This window comes from Schistocerca serialis, chromosome 8, assembly GCF_023864345.2.
Source record: "Schistocerca serialis cubense isolate TAMUIC-IGC-003099 chromosome 8, iqSchSeri2.2, whole genome shotgun sequence".
NCBI lineage: Eukaryota > Metazoa > Arthropoda > Insecta > Orthoptera > Acrididae > Schistocerca > Schistocerca serialis.
In genome coordinates this window covers 119083954-119105319 of record NC_064645.1, presented here as the reverse complement: position 1 = coordinate 119105319, position 21366 = coordinate 119083954, and the positions used below count along the sequence as shown (strand labels likewise).

At 37.9% G+C, this 21366-nt stretch overlaps 1 protein-coding gene across 4 annotated transcripts in view; it reads right to left on the bottom strand.

Annotated features, from left to right (window-relative positions):
• Nucleotides 1-335: 335 nt before the first annotated feature.
• The window catches only part of LOC126416167 (synaptotagmin 1-like), a 986421-nt gene continuing 965390 nt past the window's right edge, over nt 336-21366 (bottom strand). For 2 of the 4 annotated variants that reach the window (XM_050083735.1, XM_050083734.1), the window contains one exon: nt 339-3575. The gene's annotated coding sequence lies outside the window, so the exon portion shown is untranslated. Of the gene's footprint in view, nt 3576-21366 lie in introns of all 4 variants that reach the window. The other 2 variants (XM_050083737.1, XM_050083736.1) reach the window with 2 other exon arrangements.

Here is a 21366-nt window from a genome sequence, read left to right as displayed (position 1 = left end):
GTTAATTGATTTTACATGTGGCCAGAATTCCTAGGATTTTTTGATAGGTCTTTCACCAGGGCTGACCTTGGGAATTATGTATGCCTCAAACAAAGCCCTTTTTGGAGGTAATGGTTGCCATTAAATTTCATTTGCCAGTTGCCCTACATACTTTTTTTCAGAGCACAACAGAAGTCTGCATTATTGGATGTGGTAGAAACTTGATTGAGCATACAAGGAGAAATCAAAGTTGCTCTATGTAAATATAGACCAATATTTAATAACATGTTTTGTAAAATCAGAGCAGAAAAAAATATGTTCTTTCATTTCGATTTTGTGGTTCTTCGTTGTTCAATGAAGTGATTTTTGAATCGAGAACTGAGTTATATCAAACCTGTGTTCTAAATAGACTTGAATCCAAAGGCTTGTCTTTTGTGGAAATTGTTCATAATATGCAAGGGTCCAGGTTCAAGTCCAGATCTGTCCACAATTTTAATCTGTCAGGAAGTTTCTCAGTGGTGCATGTTCCACTGTAGAATGAAAGATTCATTCTGGAAACTGTGATATAGTTTATTTTTCATTAATGTGTAAGTCAGACACTTCTATTTCAGTAGGTGTACAAGTGCAGGTACTGCTGATAAATGGTAATGCCTTTCAGGACAATAAATGATACATATGTCCTTTTGCTATACTTGTTGATTCCATTAACATTTTACAGTACGTCTGTTGCCTTCAGAAATTATAGCATGCATTTCTGTCAGCAGTTAGAAATTCTTCTGAAAAGTCATATAAATATTACAGGAATATCTGAAATATTTAATTCTTTGTCCAGAAATATACAGTTAACATTCTCACATTTGTTGTATCCCCTGTGAAGCATATTTTTCTCACTGTCCAGCCATATAAATAGACATAAAAACAGTCTATTTTAAACAACATCAGAGGGATCTTATAAGTAAACCTTTCAATTATATAATTAAAAATGTTTCCACATCCATGGTGGCTAATAACATAGACAATAATGAACATTTTCATTTTCAGAATGCAGATGGGTCTCACTATTAGAATACATCCACTGAAAGCTGTAAAAAATGTTGTATGCTTTGTGATGTAGACCACATAGAGGAGGGGAAAAGCTATGACTGAGTATGAGCACATTTGTACTAAAAAGGAGTAACACATATAATGAACAAATATAATGCATACATTATTTGTTATAAATTTAAACGAAAATGAATGTCTATGTTTTGAAGAATTGAAGAGATAACAGCTGTAGTATCTCTCTCCATAAGTGGCACACTATGTTGCCCAAAAACTTGCAGGGGTGGAGTAGCTACTTGAATTACATTTTTAATTATAAATACTGAAGGAATGTTTTTTATGTAGTAATGTGATAAAGTTGGTAAATTTCTCTGGATGGAATCAACTGCACTTTCTATTTTCTGATTTGGACTAGTATTCGGCTTTATTATAGTACACAGTAAGTTCTACACACAGGCTAATTTACTTACATTCTCTCAGGCTGCATACAGTCACACATATCAATATATTTTATACATACATATATATACACATATATATTCCACAACCTATAATGCAGGGGTCATTAAATTGTGAAAACCATACTGTTTGTATAAAAAGTATAGTGTATTACTTGTCTAACCTCCAGTAAATAATTTTGCATATAAAAATGCATTTACTGGTCTTAAACATAATTTTCTGAGTAACATTCTGTTTACAAGGTTGCAGAATTAATTATTCATTACATTCATATATATATATAAACAATACTCTCTTTTTACAAAACAGATTAAAGCCAGAAATACATGTCATTAGCAGTCACATCTCATTCTCATTTGCAAACAGGAGGGTATGGATGATCTATTCCATATGTTAAAAAAAAGTTTGTAAAAATGATTATCTTACAAAAAATTCTAAAGGAGTATATAACCTTTAACATTGGCTTCCCACATGAAGAAAACAACAGGAATCCTAAAATAAAATAAACTGTCTAAGAATCCTGGCATCTCGAGAGAATTTGCACTGTGAAGGAAAGTGTTCTCTCTGGCTTGATTTATGAGTTTAATAATCTTGTTCATAGTGTTTCCCAATGGGAAACTTTAATAATAAATGTTTATATGAAATGTATAGTGATTTCATGTTTCTGTCTGCTTGGTCATCATTTCTGCGGTTGCTGCACAAGTTGCTTCTCATGTCTTTCTCATTTATAATCTGCATTTTATGGATCACCAATAAAAAAGAAAAAAAATATGCAAGTAATTCACTGTGAGATTGTTCCTGACTGACAATATCTGTAATTATTTAATACACTACCAGTTTTAATAGTTAAAGGTGGAACATCAGGAGATCGAAACTACTTCATCATGGCAGCTGATAAATGCAAATGGTGCATATGACCTCTTCAAAACTAGAAGAAACTGAGAAAAAAATGTGGTGCATCCAAAAGCATTTTCTGAGAAATGGAAGAACTCATTACATCAAACATTGTGCTATTTAGCTGCAGTGAAAACTTCCCACCACTTCTTTAACGACTAAAATTTATATATATTTCCAGCAGTTATTTTGTCTATTTAGTCATTTATAGAATGCAGATCTTCTTCTGCCAGAATTTGCTAAACAGATACAGATGTAATTTCGCAGACCCCATTGGTGCTTTATTATATCACCCAGTGGTGTTTTTATAAATTGGGAAGCAGTACACAATATTGTCAGTTGTTGTAGCAAAATAGCTCTGCTTGGTTAAAATTATATTCATCAAAACTGTTTGTTTCTGAGGAAGGGAAGGCATATACATATATATGCATGGCACTTTTTAACTTTTATTCCAGTAAAAATCACTGGATAAGCCACAATGAAGGTGAATAGATTAGTGAACTTCAAAAGATACTATTTATTTGCATATAGCAATCTCTTACAGTCCTATTGTCACTGATGTGTATACAAAACGAACCTCTTTGGCTACACCCTATTAGGCTATGCCCTATCTGATAAAATTCTGGTGCCTATTCATATGATACAATGCTCTTCATCTCCAGAATCATGATATGAAACACCGACATTACAACTTTTTAATGGTATATTATGAAAACTTTTTTGTGGGTAGTATTATTTTAACAGCTTACATCTTAAAGAATGAATGCAGCTTTTCGGCTTAGAGTAATGGTGGTAGCCTGCAGACACAGCAACTGTCAGTTACTTACTTAACCTCACCATACAGAATCACTGCTGTAATATAATTTCTAACCACAATACTTGAATGAACAGTGAGGCATGTTATGGAAATACAGATAACTGCAGATAGGAATTAAGTTAACCTCCAAAACTTCTGTAGTATTATATAGGATATATGCACACAGATCTTTTTTTTTAAGAAAATGAACAATGTATGGGGACAATAGTGATTATAGCTTGAAGGAGATTTCCTTGCAAGAATGTTCTTTTTTAAAGCACATTTCTATTGAACAGAGTTGTGTGACACAAATAAGGTAGGATTATGGAGGAATTTGTTTGACATTTAACACTTTTTTGTGAATCCATACAGTAACATATTTCTCACAAGTGTGGAGTTTGGCAGTCTGAAACAGAATAACATACTGATTAGCAAATCATATATTTAACAAGAAAAATAATTCATGATACTTTGTACTTACTTATGGTGTATATGAGGAACTAAGAAATTTTGACTGTTCTTATTATATTTTTAAACCAATATTTTGACAAAACTGCAAATTCTACATGCTTTTGGCAAATCACAGTTCACAAATTATTATTAAAATACATTCTGTGTTTCAGTAATATGTTTGCAACAAATTTTGTATTTAAGTACCCTGTATTTGGTACAGGATCATTTTTATTTTGTTTCCTGTTGTGTCTCTCATTACACTTTAAGTTCCTATTTGTTTTTCCCTTATTTGCACCAAACACAAGTTCATTAGAAAGGAGTTCTGTTCTAAAAGTTATCAAATTTTGTTTAACTTGAACAGTTGTGCTCATATCCTCTGTTTCAGATAGAGGAAATACCCCAGCCCCTTCTCTGTCTCAAATAGTGTTAGCACTTATTTTTGTTTTTCTTTTGGAATGAGGTATATTCAAATGTGGATACAAAGAACATACTGTAATTCATAACTTTTAACCCATAACTGGTGTTATTATTATTATTATCATTATTATTGTGTTAGGAATTTCCAATCATTAGTGATAAAAGAATCTACAAGAGTTTCAACTTGCTTTCCTTCTATTGATAATTTCATCTATCATTACAATCAGCAGTTCATCTTGTAACTTATGCTGTTGAAGTGTTTGACTTGTTATAGTAGACCAAAATAAATTGTGGTGATGTCATACAAAGCCTAAAGAAAGTACTGGTTAACAAATACTGTAATACTGAGTCAACGTATGAAAATGTTGACTGGCAACACTACTGAATTAGAGGAAACTGGAGTGGTGGATATTGAATATCAGATTTTAGATAGAGAACGGTCAGTGCCGAACCAAGGTCCAAGCTACACAAGGGGCCACTTGGAACGCCATGCTGAGAAGGGCACCGGAGTCAAAATCATTACAAACTGGACAAAGCTCCAGGGTCTGATGGAACCCGTAACAGATTCTGTACTGAAGTTGCGACTGGGTTAGCCCCTTTTCTAACTATAATCTATTGTAGACCCCACAAACGGAAAACTGTAGCCATTAGTTGGAAGAAAGCACAGGACTCATCTGTATGCACAAAAATTCCACAGAACTACTGTCCAATATCCTTGAGATTGATTTGTTGTGGGAACTTAGAACATATTCTAAGGTCAAACATAATGAGATATCTTGAACTGAATGATCTCCTCCTAGTATGGAATTCCAGAAACATTGGTCATGTGAAAACTAACTCACATTTTTCTCGCAAAACATACTAAAAGCTTTGGCTCAACGTAGTCCAGTAGATGCAGTATTTTTTGATTTCTGAAAAGTAACTGACTCTGTACCACACCTACACTTATTGTCCAGAGTTCAATGATACGGGGTATCAAGTGAAATTTGTGACTGGACTGAGAATGTTTTGGTAGGGAGGACACAGCATGTTACCTTACATGGTGGGTCATCACCTCATGTGTGCCCCAAGGAAGTGTGTTGAGACCCTTACTGTTCATGTTGTATGTTAACTACCTTGCAGACAATATTAACAGTAATCTCAGACTTTTTGCAGAGGATGCAGTTATTTATAATGAAGTACTGTGTAAAAGAAGCTGCATAAATATTCAGTCAGATCTTGGTAAGATTTCAAAGTGGTGCAAAGATTGGCAACTTGCTTTAAATGCTCAGAAATATAAAACTGTGCGCATCACAAAACAAAAAAACATAGTATCGTTTGACTATAATATTGATGACAACTGGAATTGGCCAACTCATACAAATACCTGGGTCTAACATTTTGTAGGGATATGAAATGGAATGAGCACATAGGCTCAACTGCGGGTAAACCAGGTGGCAGACCTCAGTTTATTGGTAGAATACTGGGAAATTCAGTCTACAAAGGAAATTGTTTAAAAATCATTCATGTGACCCATACTAGAATATTACTTAAGTGTGTGGGACCCATACCAAATATAATGAACAGGGTATAATAAATATACACGGGAAGGGCAACGCGAATTGTCAAAGATTTTTTTGAGCCATGGGAGTGTCACAGAGATGCTGAAGAAACTAAATTGGCAGACTCTTGAAGAGAGGTGTAAAAGTCTACTAACAAAGTTCCGTGAACCAGACTTAAATGACTCTAGGAATATACTACTGCTCCCTACATATCACTCACATATGGATCATGAGATTAGAATAATTACAGAACACATAGAGGCGCTCACTCATTCTTCCCACACCCCATATGTGAATGGAACGGAAAGAAACCCTACTAGCTGGTACAATGGGATGTACCTTCTGCCATACACATCGTAGTGGTTTGCAGAGTATGCATGTAGATGTAAAGATGATCCTAGTGCAGAATTTGTATACAGGGTGTATCAATAGAGCACACAAATGTCAGCGATACAAAATGAAGTATCCTAAGGAAGAGTCAAACAAATGTATGACAGAAATTTCAATTAGTTTGTGGTATGAAAAGTTACCATATCAAAGTGTGGAATATGTCAAAGACATACTAAACAGAATTGGCATGACCATATTTATGACTAGAAGAGTTAAGTATGTGGTGGCTGTATCTATGGCAAACAACATCGCAAATATAACTGAACAAACACAAAGATAGCTGAGAATACACTCAATATAATTAATGTTGAGTAGTGTGAAATGAATATCTTGTCATTAGGGGAACAAGACATATTTAATTGTTCAAAGATTATTTTCCACACTTCAAATATATTTATTTTCTGAAGATTAAAGACAAAGCTGTTTAAAAATTAGAAACTTCCATGAAAATAGTTGAAAATCAATATGGGAAGAAACCGGAGACTTCAAAGTCAGGCGATGGTACCAAAATGATGAATACTCATCCTAAAATACAAGATGAACTTAAGAGTTTCTCACACGAAGATGAACACACATACATTTCAACAAAGCAGAACAACTGAAGGAGACTCCACACAGTTTTCAAGTCAGCAGATCAACAACATATGCAGGAAACATGAATAAAAATCTTTGGGTCAAAATGACAAGTTTGCTATCTTCACACTAAACCAAACTGATGTGTGTTCAGTAAAAGGAAAAAGTCACACTGTAATATCACCTGGACATAAAATGGAACTTTCAAAGTTGAGAAGTTCTGGGGCTGAATGCATTATTCTAATTGAAGATCGCTAATGAAGAAAGGCCAGAAAGAAATCAAAGAAAAGAATCTTTGTCTTATATTATTTGGATTTACCCTCTTACAGAGTCTACCTACTTCATGGAAAAGACATTTTGGCCTCTGATAATGACATTTTTTTTAGTAAAAAAAAAAAAAAAAAAAAAACAGTAATAAAGAAGAACTACTGAAGTTAAGATTTTTGCAAGGACAAGATGAAGGAAACCAGAAGTCTGATGATTCACTTCATGATGTCTCAAAAGACAGTAGCATAGATCAGATAACTTAGATAAAGTCTCACCACTCAAACTTTATCTTTGAAACCTTGGGATACCTAACAGATTTGCAGGCTACGACATGAATCTTGTACAACATAGTAATAACACAAACTTTGTATGATAGAAAAAGCTGAAGACATTCTGTTTCAGTTATCCTGAAAGTAAAAGAAACTAACATAAAGTACACTCTGATAAATACAAAACTGAAAACTTGGAGTACTGAAGAACTTCCACAGAATGTAAAACGTTTAAGCTGTTGTTGGGCTCTGCATTGAAAGCAAGATGGATGCTTTAAAGCTGGATTAGTTGCAAGAGGTTCCGAGCAGGAGGAACGAATACGCTATTTATAAATTTTTACTTCCGTGGTGCACTGCGAATTGATTAGACTGCTTCTTCTTAATCTTATAGCTACGAAAATAAAGAACATAATATTTGATGTTAAGACAGCATTCTTATAAAGTGATCTGCAAGAAGAGTTTACATGAATCAAGCTGAAAGATGCAATGATGGTATAAACAGATTTTGTAAATTGAAGAAAATTTTATATCACCAGAAAAAAACTTCAGAGATTTAGAACACCAGATTTTCAAATTTTCTTATAACATTTGAATATGTAAATCCAGGTGACAATCACTGTATCTATTACAATGGATACAAAGCATCATTATAACATTGTTTGGTGAGGATGAACTAATTATAGGAAAAAAAGACAGACAGCATTAGGGAAGTTGTGAAAAAGTGGTGCCAAAAGTTTGAAATAACATTTGACTGTATGTTTTGGAATCAAATGTCCTATTTTGGAATGAAAATTAAAGTAATTTCACAGAGAATTTTTTAAAATCAAACTATATTTATAGAGAATGTCCTGGGATGTTTTCACCTTAATAACTTCAATCCAGTAGTTATACCTATGGAACATGGAATTGTGACAGAAAATAAAATTTTGTGAATTATGAGGCACTGGACGCAAAAGAATACTGCTAATAAGCTATCAGCAGTCTATTGTACCTTGCAATAATATTTCACCAGGAGATCAGTTTTACTATTACTTGCTTAAACAGAGTTTGTAATAAACCAATGGCGAGTCACTGGAAAACAGTGTGACACATTTTTCAGAAACTCTAATGTCTGCTGTATTCTTTAGATTAGATTAGATTTACTTTCATTCCAATTGATCCGTAGTGAGGAGGTCCTCCAGGATGTGGAACATGTCAGAAAAACAACAATACATGACAAATATTTACAACTAAAACAAATAAGCTAATGTACCATTCCACAGGTCCCAAGTGGAATGATCGTAATTTTTTAATGAACACTATATGAAAGTCATTTTACAAATACTAATGCACTGAATTTAAAATACATGTAATACAACTACTATAATACTTATTTACAATGAACACATTACTGCACTGAAATGGTGCAGAAGTTAGATTGTACTTACACACACACACACATTTACAATATTACTGCACTGAAATTGCGCAGAAGTTATATTGTATTTAAAACCCACTTCCTTTCGTCTTTCCCTCTCCTTCCCTCTTTCCTGATGAGGCAACAGTTTGTTGCGAAAGCTTGAATTTTGTGTGTATGTATGTGTCTGTTTGTGTTTCTATCGACCTGCCAGCGCTTTCATATGGTAAGTCACATCATCTTTGTTTTTAAATATATTTTTCCCGCGTGGAATGTTTCCCTCTATTATATTGATATCATTAATTTGAACCCAACAATTACGTTTGTTATTGTCACTGTTGCATTTCGAAATCTTTTCTGTCGTCTTATTTTCTCTTTCTGTTTTTGCCAGTAGTTTCACTTTGTATTCACCTTCTCCTTTTTACCGTAATCTGCTATACAATTTTATCCCGCCTATATATATACTCAATAATACGTAACCCACTTCCAAACCATAACCAAAAAATTTTTTTTGCCGCTTTCAACACTACCGCCGCTATAAAATCCACCATTTCTAGTTCACAAACAGTTCCTTTCACCTTTTAAACAACCATTTCGGCTAGTTCTAATAACTTTCGCTTTATTTCCACTTCCGTTTTTCCCACATCACTGATAATTTTTAGCCGCTTCCCACAGGCTTTAACGTCATTATTTCTTCGTCAGACAATTGTTAGCCCCATTTTCATAGTCTGCCACCACAAAACCACTCCTTTTAATATATTACTCGCAGTTTTTTCGAAATTTTCCCGAATTTCTCCGTCCTCTAACGTGTTTTGGCGGCAACACAACCACCTAACCTTTGTGCACATCGTTGTCTACCAACCCAAGTCCAACATAGCCCAGCTGTAACCTACACCTTTTCGCCTTTTTTCACACCAGATCTCCAGTTACTCTCCAGTCCACCTTTATCCCTCCCCATATATTTTTATTTTCATTTTCATTTCAGCCTCATGTTACACTTTCCACCTTCTAATACCATGTCACCCTCACACCACCCCCACAACGACCCCATTAAGTTTTATTTACATTCCATCCGCAAACATGCCTTCGCCCTAGCCAGATTACGTTCCCATATTCTATTTTCTCAGGCTTCTCTGACATTGGCCATTACCCCCAAAGGCCTCACACTTAAAGTTCCCATCTCTCGCTGCAACCCTTCTTTCCATTAGTCCCTATACCAGTTCCAAACTGAACAATCCATTGCCCTCACCCACCAAATCCTTCACCTACACATCAACTCAGCCAATGAACACACCCGTCAACTCATATCCTTAATAAAAGTCCTTAATCTTTCCTCTCCCACATCCACACCGGCTGTTCAGAGCACCCTCCTACAGGCCAACCGTAAATTAGAACACCATGCCACCCCCCACCTCAAAAAACTATCCAATCTCCTGGTTTCCCACCTCCGGAAAGGCAACTCACTCTCCCTTCACAACCTTTCCAGCAAACCTCAACCTCCTCTCATTGCACACAAACCCAGTCTCTCCCATCTACTCAATCTCCCACTTCCAGCTCCACTCCCCCCAAAACCTCAAAATTCCAATCAACACAATCTGGAACCACAACACCCTAATTCAGTAGTTAACCTTTCCTCCAAACCTCTCTCCCAATCCGAAACCTCTGTCCTATCCAAAGGCATCACCTTCAGCCCCACTCCCAGATTCAACCAAACAGCCCTCGTCAAAGATTTACTGTCCTACACTCGTACTCTCTGCTGGAAATATCACTTTGCCACGAAGAAAAATGATCCTAATCCTACTCCTAATGATCCAACTCCCCAAGACACCATCCAAATTGAACCCTGCCTGGAACAGTTCCGTCCTCCATCGCAGCGGGACCCACCTCCTCTTCCTCAAAGTCACCCTCTCCAAACCTTCCAGGAATTTCTGACTTCCAGCCTTGCATCTCAATCCTTCTTAAAAAACCTTAATCCTACTCCCAACATGACCACTGCTGAAGCCCAGGCTATCCGTGATCTGAAGGCTGACCGATCCATCGTCATTCTTCCGGCGGACAAAGGTTCCACGACCATGGTACTTGATCGTCGTGAGTATGTGGCTGAGGGACTGCGTCAGCTTTCAGACAACACCACATACAAAGTTTGCCAAGGTAACCCCATTCCCGATGTCCAGGCGCAGCTTCAAGGAATCCTCAGAACCTTAGGCCCCCTGCAAAACCTTTCACCTGACTCCATCAACTTCCTGACGCCACCGACACCCCGCACCCCTACCTTCTACCTTCTTCCTAAAATCCACAAACCCAATCATCCCGGCCACGCCATTGTAGCTGGTTACCAAGCCCCCACAGAACGTATCTCTGCCTACGTAGAACCCATTACATGCAGTCTGCCATCCTTCATCAAAGACACCAACCACTTTCTCGAACGCCTGGAATCCTTACCCAATGTGTTACCCCCGGAAACCATCCTTGTAACCATTGATGCCACTTCCTTATACACAAATATTCCGCACGTCCAGGGCCTCGCTGCGATGGAGCATTTCCTTTCACGCCGATCACCTGCCACCGTACCTAAAACCTCTTTCCTCATCACCTTAGCCAGCTTCATCCTGACCCACAACTTCTTCACTTTTGAAGGCCAGACATACCAACAATTAAAGGGAACAGCCATGGGTACCAGGATGGCCCCCTCGTACGCCAACCTATTCATGGATCGCTTAGAGGAAGCCTTCTTGGTTACCCAGGCCTGCCAACCCAAAATTTGGTACAGATTTATTGATGACATCTTCATGATCTGGACTCACAGTGAAGAAGAACTCCAGAATTTCCTCTCCAACCTCAACTCATTTGGTTCCATCAGCTTCACCTGGTCCTACTCCAAATCCCATGCCACTTTCCTTGATGTTGACCTCCACCTGCCCAATGGCCAGCTTCACACGTTCGTCCACATCAAACCCACCAACAAGCAACAGTACCTCCATTATGACAGCTGCCACCCATTCCACATCAAACGGTCCCTTCCCTACAGCCTAGGTCTTCGTGGCAAACGAATCTGCTCCAGTCCGGAATCCCTGAACCATTACACCAACAACCTGACAACAGCTTTCGCATCCCGCAACTACCCTCCCGACCTGGTACAGAAGCAAATAACCAGAGCCACTTCCTCATCCTCTCAAACCCAGAATCCCCCACAGAAGAACCACAAAAGTGCCCCACTTGTGACAGGATACTTTCCGGGACTGGACCAGACTCTGAATGGGGCTCTCCAGCTGGGATACGACTTCCTCAAATCCTGCCCTGAAATGAGTTCCATCCTTCATGAAATCCTCCCCACTCCACCAAGAGTGTCTTTCCGCCGTCCACCTAACCTTCGTAACCTATTAGTTCATCCCTATGAAATCCCCAAACCACCTTCCCTACCCTCTGGCTCCTATCCTTGTAACCGCCCCCGGTGTAAAACCTGTCCCATGCACCCTCCCACCACCACCTACTCCAGTCCTGTAACCCAGAAGGTGTACACGATCAAAGGCAGAGCCACATGTGAAAGCACCCACGTGATTTACCAACTGACCTGCCTACACTGTGATGCATTCAATGTGGGAATGACCAGCAACAAACTGTCCATTCGCATGAATGGACACAGGCAGACAGTGTTTGTTGGTAATGAGGATCACCCTGTGGCTAAACATGCCTTGGTGCACGGCCAGCACATCTTGGCCCAGTGTTACACCGTCCGGGTTATCTGGATACTTCCCACCAACACCAACCTATCTGAACTCCGGAGATGGGAACTTGCTATTCAATATATCCTCTCTTCCTGTTACCCACCAGGCCTCAATCTCCGCTAATTTCAAGCTGCCGCCACTTATACCTCACCTGTCATTCAACATCATCTTTGCCTCTGCACTTCCGCCTCGACTGACATCTCTGCCCAAACTCTTTGTCTTTAAATATGTCTGCTTGTGTCTGTATATGTGTGGATGGATATGTGTGTGTGTGTGTGTGTGTGTGTGTGTGTGTGTGTGTGTGTGTGTGTGAGTGTATACCCATCCTTTTTTCCCTCTAAGGTAAGTCTTTCCGCTCCCGGGATTGGAATGACTCCTTACCCTCTCCCTTAAAACCCACTTCCTTTCGTCTTTCCCTCTCCTTCCCTCTTTCCTGATGAGGCAACAGTTTGTTGCGAAAGCTTGAATTTTGGTATATATACACACAAATCAGTTGGTTTTACTGAGAAATTCATCAATGGGGTAGAAGGAGTTGGCCACCAATAAATCCTTTAGGCTTCTCTTAAACTGAATTTCATTGGTTGTTAAGCTTTTTATGGCTGCTGGCAAGTTATTGAAAATGTGTGTTCCTGAATAATGCACACCTTTTTGTACAAGACTAAGTGACTTTAAATCCTTGTGAAGATTATTCTTATTTTTAGTATTGATTCCATGAATTGAGCGGTTGGTTTGAAAAAGTGATATATTTTTAATGACAAATTTCATTAAGAATAAATATATTGGGAAGCAGTAGTTAGGATCCCAAGTTCCCTAAACAGGCTTCTGCAGGATGTTCTTGAGTTCACACAACATATAACTCTTACTGCATGTTTTTGTGCCCAGAAAACTTTAGCTTGGCTTGATGAATTACGCCAAAAAATAATCCCATATGACATTATGGAATGAAAGTAAGCATAGTATGCCAGCCTCTTCATTTTTATATCCCCTATGTCTGACAAAATTCGCATTGCAAACAGAGATTTGTTAAGACGCTTCAACAGTTCTGTGGTGTGCTCCTCCCAGTTGAATTTATTATCAAGCTGTAATCCCAAGAATTTAACACTGTCCACTTCTTCTATCTTCTTGTCATCGTATGTTAGACATATACTCGTGGGACACCCCTTACAAGTTCTGAACTGCATGTAGTGTGTTTTTTCAAAGTTTAGTGACAAAGAATCGGCTAGGAACCAGTGATTAATGTCCACAAATATTTTATTAGCTGATCTTTCTAAGACTACGCCTGATTTGCTATTTATTGCAATGTTTGCATCATCGGCAAACAAAACGAACTTGGCATCTGGTAATGTTACTGATGGAAGGTCATTGATATACACAAGAAAAAGTAAGGGCCCCAAAATGGAACCTTGTGGGACCCCACATGTAATTAGTTCCCAGTTGGATGATGCCTGATAGCTTGATACATGTCTCTTTCCTAATAACACCCTTTGTTTCCTGCCAGAGATATAAGATTTGAACCATTATGCAGCATTTCCTGTTACACTATAATACTCTAATTTAGTTAAAAGGATATTGTGATTTACACAGTCAAATGCCTTTGACAGATCACAAAATATACCAGTTGCAATTTTTTGTCTAATGAATTAAGCACATTTTCACTGTAAGTGTAGAAAGCCTTCTCAATATCAGAACCTTTTAGAAATCCAAACTGTGACTTTGACAGTATGTTATTTGAGATAAGATGGTTATAAAGCCGACTGTACATTACTTTTTCGAAAATTTTTGATTGTGCTGGCAACAGTGAATCTGGACAGAAATTTGATGCTATTTCTTTATCTCCCTTCTTAAACAGTGGCTTCACTTCAGCATATTTCAGCCATTCAGGAAATATTCCCCTGATAAATGACTGGTTACACAGATAGCTTAATATGTTACTTAGCTCAGAATCACATTCTTTAATTAACTTTGTTGATATTTCATCATACCCACTAGATGTTTTTGTTTTTAAAGATCTTATGATGGACATTATTTCTGTTGGGGTAGTGAGGGTCAAATTCATATTATGCAAGTTGCTTGAAATTTCTGGTCTGAGGTATTCCATAGCAGCATCTACCGAACCTGACAACCCCATCTTTTCGGTAACAGTTATAAAATGTTTATTAAAAAGTTCTGCAATACTATACACTTCTGTCACCAATGTATCATTTACTCTTAACGCTATTTGTTCCTCTTCATGTCTGGTTCTACTGGTCTCCTCCTTCACTATATCCCATATTGTCTTTATTTTGTTATCTGATATGACTATCTTTTCCTTGTAATATATTTGCTTTGTCATCCGTATTACAGTCTTTAATATTTTGCAGTATTTCTTGTAATGAGCTATAGCATCAACATTGGAACTGTTTTGGATTGACAAATACAGTTTTCTTTTTGTTTTACAAGATACCCCTATTCCTCGAGCAATCCATGGCTTTTTTTGTAGACTTTGCTCTAAAATTGGTAAGTTTTGAGGGAAAACAGTGTTCGAATAAGGTAAGCACTTTATTAGCAAAAGTGTTATATTTTTCATTCATGCCATGAGCACTGTAAACATCAGTCCAGTGAATGTCTCTGAGGAGTGTCCTAAAATAATCAATTTTTGGCTTACTGATTACCCTCTTGAGCTCAGATTTAACAGATTTTATATCCTGTTCAGTATTAACATTTAACAGAAGGAACTGCATGTCATGGTCTGAGAGGCCATTGACTATTGGTTTTGTAATATAATTTTGTTCATTGGACTTTTCTATAAAGATATTATCAATGGCTGTTTGTGAGCAAGTTGCTACCCTAGTGGGGAACTTTACGGTGGGAATTAAGTTGAATGATAGTGTTACTAACTCAAATAAGTTCTTATTGGGAGAGTCTTTAAGGAAATCTACATTGAAATCACCGCAACCACTATTTCTTTGTTTTTGGTTGTTAAATGGGCCAGTACAGCTTCAAGGTGGTTTACAAACAGATTAAAGTTACCTGCAGGTGCTCGATATACACTTAATATTATGAAGGATTTTTTGTGAAATTCTAATTCTGTTGCACATGCTTCCATATGCTGTTCTAGGCAAAATTTATGAATGTCTATGTTCTTAAATTTATTGATGGAAACTCAACACTGCTTGCATTACTGATCTGATTAGGAGTTGATGTCGCTGTCAGATGTTCCACCAGTGCAGTTCTCATCACAAATGGTGGACTCATTGTCTGGTACACTCAAAAACAATGTGTATGTTGACTTCAACAGCTGAAACAGAGTACCAAGTTGCTATCTTTTTGATAGATGATATATTCTGGATATTGTGTTTCCAACGAGAACTTAAAATTTCATGTCTGAATCGACTGACAGAACTGTGTGTTGACAATCAAGCTACCTTACATGTGTTGAAGAATACCTATGACAGAAAAATAATATCAGCATATTGAAATTTCTGAACATACAGAAAAGACTGTCAAATTAAAACATGTTGGGAGCTCCAATCTGACTGAGCGAGGTGGCACAGCAGTTAGCACACTGGACTAGCATTTGGGAGGACAATGGTTCAAACCCATGTCTGGCCACCCTGATTTAGGTTTTCCATGATTTCACTAAATCACTACAGGCAAATGCCAGGATTGTTCCTTTGAAAGAGTACGGCCAATTTCCTTCCCAACCCTTCCCTAATCTGATGGGATGGAAGACCTTGCTGTTTGGTCCCCTCCCTCAAATCAACCAACCAATCTCAAACCTGATGGATGAAATGTTCAAAGAATTAAGGTGAAAAATAATTAACTGGGAGTTTTGAGAGTTAATTATTTTCCTGTTGTTATGGATTGTGCATGACGTTAATATGTACATTTGGTGTCTTGACTTGTAGTTTTGAAATAATTGCTCTTTGATTTATCTCTCTGGCAGTCTTATTAAGTATGCTGTGTGGCAATGTTCTGTGTTCTGCTATTTGGGCAACAAAATAACTGAGGTTGGCCCAGGCAGAGAAGGTATAAAGGGCAGACTGGTAATAGCAAGAAAAGAATTTCTGAAAAAGAGAAAGTTCTTAACATTCAGCATAAATGAAGAGTTAAGAGTCATTTCTGAGGTATTTGTCTGGCATTTTCAGCAGTGAAATTTGGACAGTAAGCAATTCAGACTAGAAAGTAACAGAAGCTGCAGAATGTAGTGCTACAGTAGAATGTTGAGGGTAGATCAAATAAACAATGAGGAGGTACTGAAGTGAATTGTGGAAAAAAGAAATTTAAAGCATGACTGAACTAAAGGAAGAGATTATATGATATGACATATCCAGAGACATCAAGGAATTGTCAATTTGGAGATGGAGGGAAGTGTGGGGAGTAAAAGCTGTACATGGAGACATAGGCATGAATATAGTAAGCATATTCAAATGGTGTAGACTGCACAAGTTATTCAGAGATGAAGATGCTTGCTCAGGACAGACTAGTGTGGTATGGTGCATCAGACCAGTCTTCGTACTAAAGGCAACAACAGCAATGTTATTAATTAAAGTGTACTCATTTAAACATGGTTCAAATCGTTCTTTTCTATTAAAGTTAATCAAGGCCACTGCCCAAGTTAAACTCTGCAAGTGATCTATCTGAGAAACATCACAATTTTCAATACTATGACCAGGTCCACTGAATTTACTGCTAAGTAAACTTAACATAGCTTGTAAACTGTGATAATTAAATCTAAACATAGTTTATTTTTCTGTTAGCTTCTCAATGCTTCCTCTGCATACCAATGCAGCGGTGAGAAGGAGGAGGACTTCAACCAACCACCCTTTTTGTTGAATGATGAGCGTTTGTATTTTCCAGTTCCATAGTTTGAAAGTCACTTAGGATTTTCCATTAATACAATAGTGATCTTATGTGAGTCCTTTTCCATTGAAGAGCCATGACATGCCATGGACTCATCTAATGTCTGAAGTAGTACTGGAGGGAACTGACACATGAATCCTACAGGATTGTCCATAAATCCGTACGAGTATGAGGGGGTGGAGATCTCTTCTGAACAGCACGTTGCAAGGCATCCCAGATATTCTCAATAATTTCATGTCTGGGGAGTTTGTTGGCCAGCGGAAGTGTTTAAAATCAGAAGAGTGTTCCTGGAGCCACTTTGTAGGAATTGTGGATGTGTGGGGAGTTGCATTGTCCTGCTGGAACTGCCCAAGTGCATTGGAATGCACAATGGATATGAATGGATGCATGTGGTTAGACAGGATGCTTATGTACATATCACCTGTCAGAGTCATAGCTAGACCTATCAAGGGTACCATATCACTCCAACTTCATACACTCCACACCATTACAGAGCCTCCACCAGCTTGAACAGTCCCCTGCTGACATGTAGGGTCCACAGATTCATGAGGTTGTCTCCATACCTGTACACATCCATCTGCTCAATACCACTTGAAATGAGACTCATCTGAGCAGGAAACATCTTTCCAGTCATCAACAGTCCAATGTTGGTGTTGACGGGCCCAGGCAAGGCATAAAGCTTTGTGTTGTGCAGTCACCAAGGGTACAAGAATGGGCCTTCAGCTCCAAAAGCCCATATTGGTGATATTTCATTGAATGGTTCACATGGTGACATTTGTTGATGGACCAGCATTAAAATCTGCAGCAATTTGCAAAAGGATTGTGCTTCTGTCACATAGAATAATTCTCATCAGTTGTGATTGGTCTCATTCTTGCAGGATCTTTTTCTGGCCACAGCGATGTTGGAGATTTGATGTTTTACTTGATTCCTGATATTTACGGTACACTTGTAAAATGATTGTATGGGAAAATCCCCACTTCATCACTTCCTCAGAGATGCTGTACCCAATCACTCGTGCACCAAGTGTAACAGCACGTTCAAACTCACTTAAATCTTCATAATCTGACATTTTAGCAGCAGCAACCAATCTAATAACTGCGGCAACACTTGTTGTCTTATTTAGGCATTGCTGACCTCAGTGCTGCATTCTATTGACATATCTCTGTATTTGAATACGCATGCCTGTACCAGTTCCTTTGGTGTTTCACTGTAAAATACCAATGCTCAACCTTGTAACATTGACAAAGTTGAAATACGTTATCGACTACTGTGATACAAGTAAAGGAGGCTTATTAACAATAAACAGTGAAAAGGCTTTTGTAAAGATGCATGTTACTGGCTTAGTAGTTTTAGACATGACGTACGTCACAGCAAAATTGATGTATTTCTGTTTTAGTACATTAAGTGCAGATTTAGATATAAATTTCTAATGAGATGTGACATCTGGGCAATAAGCTATAGATACATCAAATAAGGGCTTCTTTCTGTTCTCTTTTGCATACACTTAGCATGAGTCATATTTAGATAATCATTCATACCTTCATCACCATAGACATTAGTGTGATGTAGGATGTAGAAGTACCTATCAGATATCTACATCTACATCTATCCTCTGCAAACCACTATGAGGTGCATGACACAGGGTACATTCTATTGTGCCAGTTATCAGGGTTTTTCCTGTTCCATTCACGTATGGTGTGTGGGAAGGATGATTGTTAGCATGCCTCTGTGCATGCAGTAATTATTCTAATCTTATCCTCACAATCTCTACATGAGTGATATGTAAGAGGTTGTAGTATACTCCTAGAGTAATCATTTAAAGCTGGTTCTTTCAACTTTGTTAATAGACTTTCTCAGGATAGTTTGCAACTATCTTCAAGAGGCTTCCAGTTCAATTGGAAATTGTTATACTGTTGTTGTTGTGGGCTTCAGTCTGAAGTCCTGTGCAAGCCACTTCATCTCTAAGTAACTACTGCAATCTACATTCTTCTGAATCCACTTACTGTATTCATCTCCTGGCTTACCTCTACAATTTTTATCCCCAACAGTTCACTCCAGTATTAAATTGGTGATCTCTTGATGTACCTGAATGTGTCCTATTAATCAATCCCTTCTTTTAGTTATGTTGTGCCACCAATTTCTTGTCACCTCTGTTCTCTTCAATGCCTCTACATTACTTATATGAGCTACCCACCTAATCTTCAGTGTCCATTGTAGCACAAAATTTCAAAAGCCTCTATTCTCTTCTTTATCATCCATGTTTCACTTCCATACAAGGCTGCATCCCCCAAAACTAGCTACAGAATAGTCATCCTAACACTTCAATGTATATCTGATGTTAACAAATTTCTCTTCTTCAGAAACACTTTTCTTGTGATTGCCAGTACATATTTTATGTCCTAGCTACTTTCGCCAACATCAGTTATTTTGCTGTCCAAACAGCAAAACTCATTTCCTAATCTATGTCCCTTACCATCATCTAATTTAATCTAACTACATTCCATTATCCTTGTTTTGCTTTCTGTGGAAGTTCATCTTATGTTCTCCTTTCAAAACACTGCCCATTCCATTCAACTGCTCTCCCGAGTCCTTTACTATCTCTGTCAGAATTATGTCATCGGCAAACCTCAGTTTTTATTTCATCCTCTTGGACTTTAATACTTACTCCAAATTTTTATTTTGTTTCCTTTATGGCTTGGCAACGGCCTTGCCACAGTGGATTCACCGTTTCCTGTCAGATCACCGAAGTTAAGTGCCATCGGGCGTGGCCAGCACTTGGATGGGTGACCATCCAATCCACCATGCGCTGTTGCCATTTTTTGGGGTGCACTCAGCCTTGTGATGCCAATTGAGGAACTACTTGACTGAATAGTAGCGGCTCCAGTCAAAGAAAACCATTTAACGATGGGGAGAGTAGTGTGCTGACCACACGTCCCTCCTATCTGCATCCTTAGCTGAGGATGACACGGCGGTCAGATGGTCCCAATGGGCCACTTGTGGCCTGAAGACAGAGTGCTTTTTTCCTTTATGGCTTGCTCAATGTACAGACTGAATAACATTGGGGACAGGGTACAGCACTGTCTCAATCCCTTCTCAATCACTGCTTCACTTTTATGACCCTCGACTCTTATGACTGTTTTCTGATTTCTATACAAGTTGTAAATAGCCTATCACACCCAGTATTTTACCACTGCTACCTTCACAATATCAAAGAGATTGTTTCAGGTAACATTGTAATAATATTTCCCTATGTCTACAAAGTATTACATCATGTATTCCTGTATTTCTTCAGAATCCAAACTGCTCTTCCCTGAGTTTAGCTTCTACCAGTTTATCCATTCTTCTGTAAAGAATTCATGTTAGTATTTTGCAGCCATAAGTTATTATGCAGATAGTTTAGAATATTCACATCTGTCAGAACCTGCTTTCTTTGGAATTTGAATTATTACATACTCCTTCAAATCTGAAGGTATTTTGCCTATCTTATACATCTTGCACTTAGGATGGAATAATTTTGCCATGGCTGCCTCTCCCAAGGCTATCAGTAGTTTTGACAGAAAGTCGCCTTCCCCAGGAGCCTTGTTTCAAATAGGGTCTTTCAGTGCTTTGTCAAATTCTTCTTGCAGTATCATACCTCCCATCTCATCTTCATCTACCTTCTCTTCCTTTCCTACAATATTCTATTAAAGTCTCTCTCCCTTGTACAGGCCCTCTATATACTCCTTCCACCTTTCAGCTTTCCCTTCTTTGCATAGTACTGCTTTTCCATCAGAGCTCTTGATATTGATGCAGCTGCTTCTCTTTTCTCCAAAGGTCTTTTTAACTTTACTGTAGACAGCATCTATCTTTATCCTACTGAAATATGCTTCTGAATCCTGACATCTTCTCTCTAACAATTCCTGCTGAGCCATTTTGCAGTTTCTGTCAATCTCATTTTTTAGAAGTTTGTACTCCCTTTCTCCTGCTTCAGTTGGTGCATTTTTATTTTCCTCCTTTCATCGAATAAATTCAGTATTTCCTGTGATATCCAAGAATTTCTACTAGGTCTTATCTCTTTACCTGTTTGATCCTCTCCTGCCTACATTATTTTATCTCTCAAAGCTACCCATTTGTCTTCTACTATATGTCTTCCCCTGTTCTACTTATATAATCAGTCTGAAACCTTGCAATATGTCCAGATCTCTTCCATGTATACAACCTTCTTTCATAATTCTTAAACCAAGTATTAGCAATGATAAAATTATGCTGTGTGCAGAATTCTACCAGGTGGCTCCCTCTCTCATGCCTTTCTCCCATTCCATATTCACATACTATTTTTCCTTC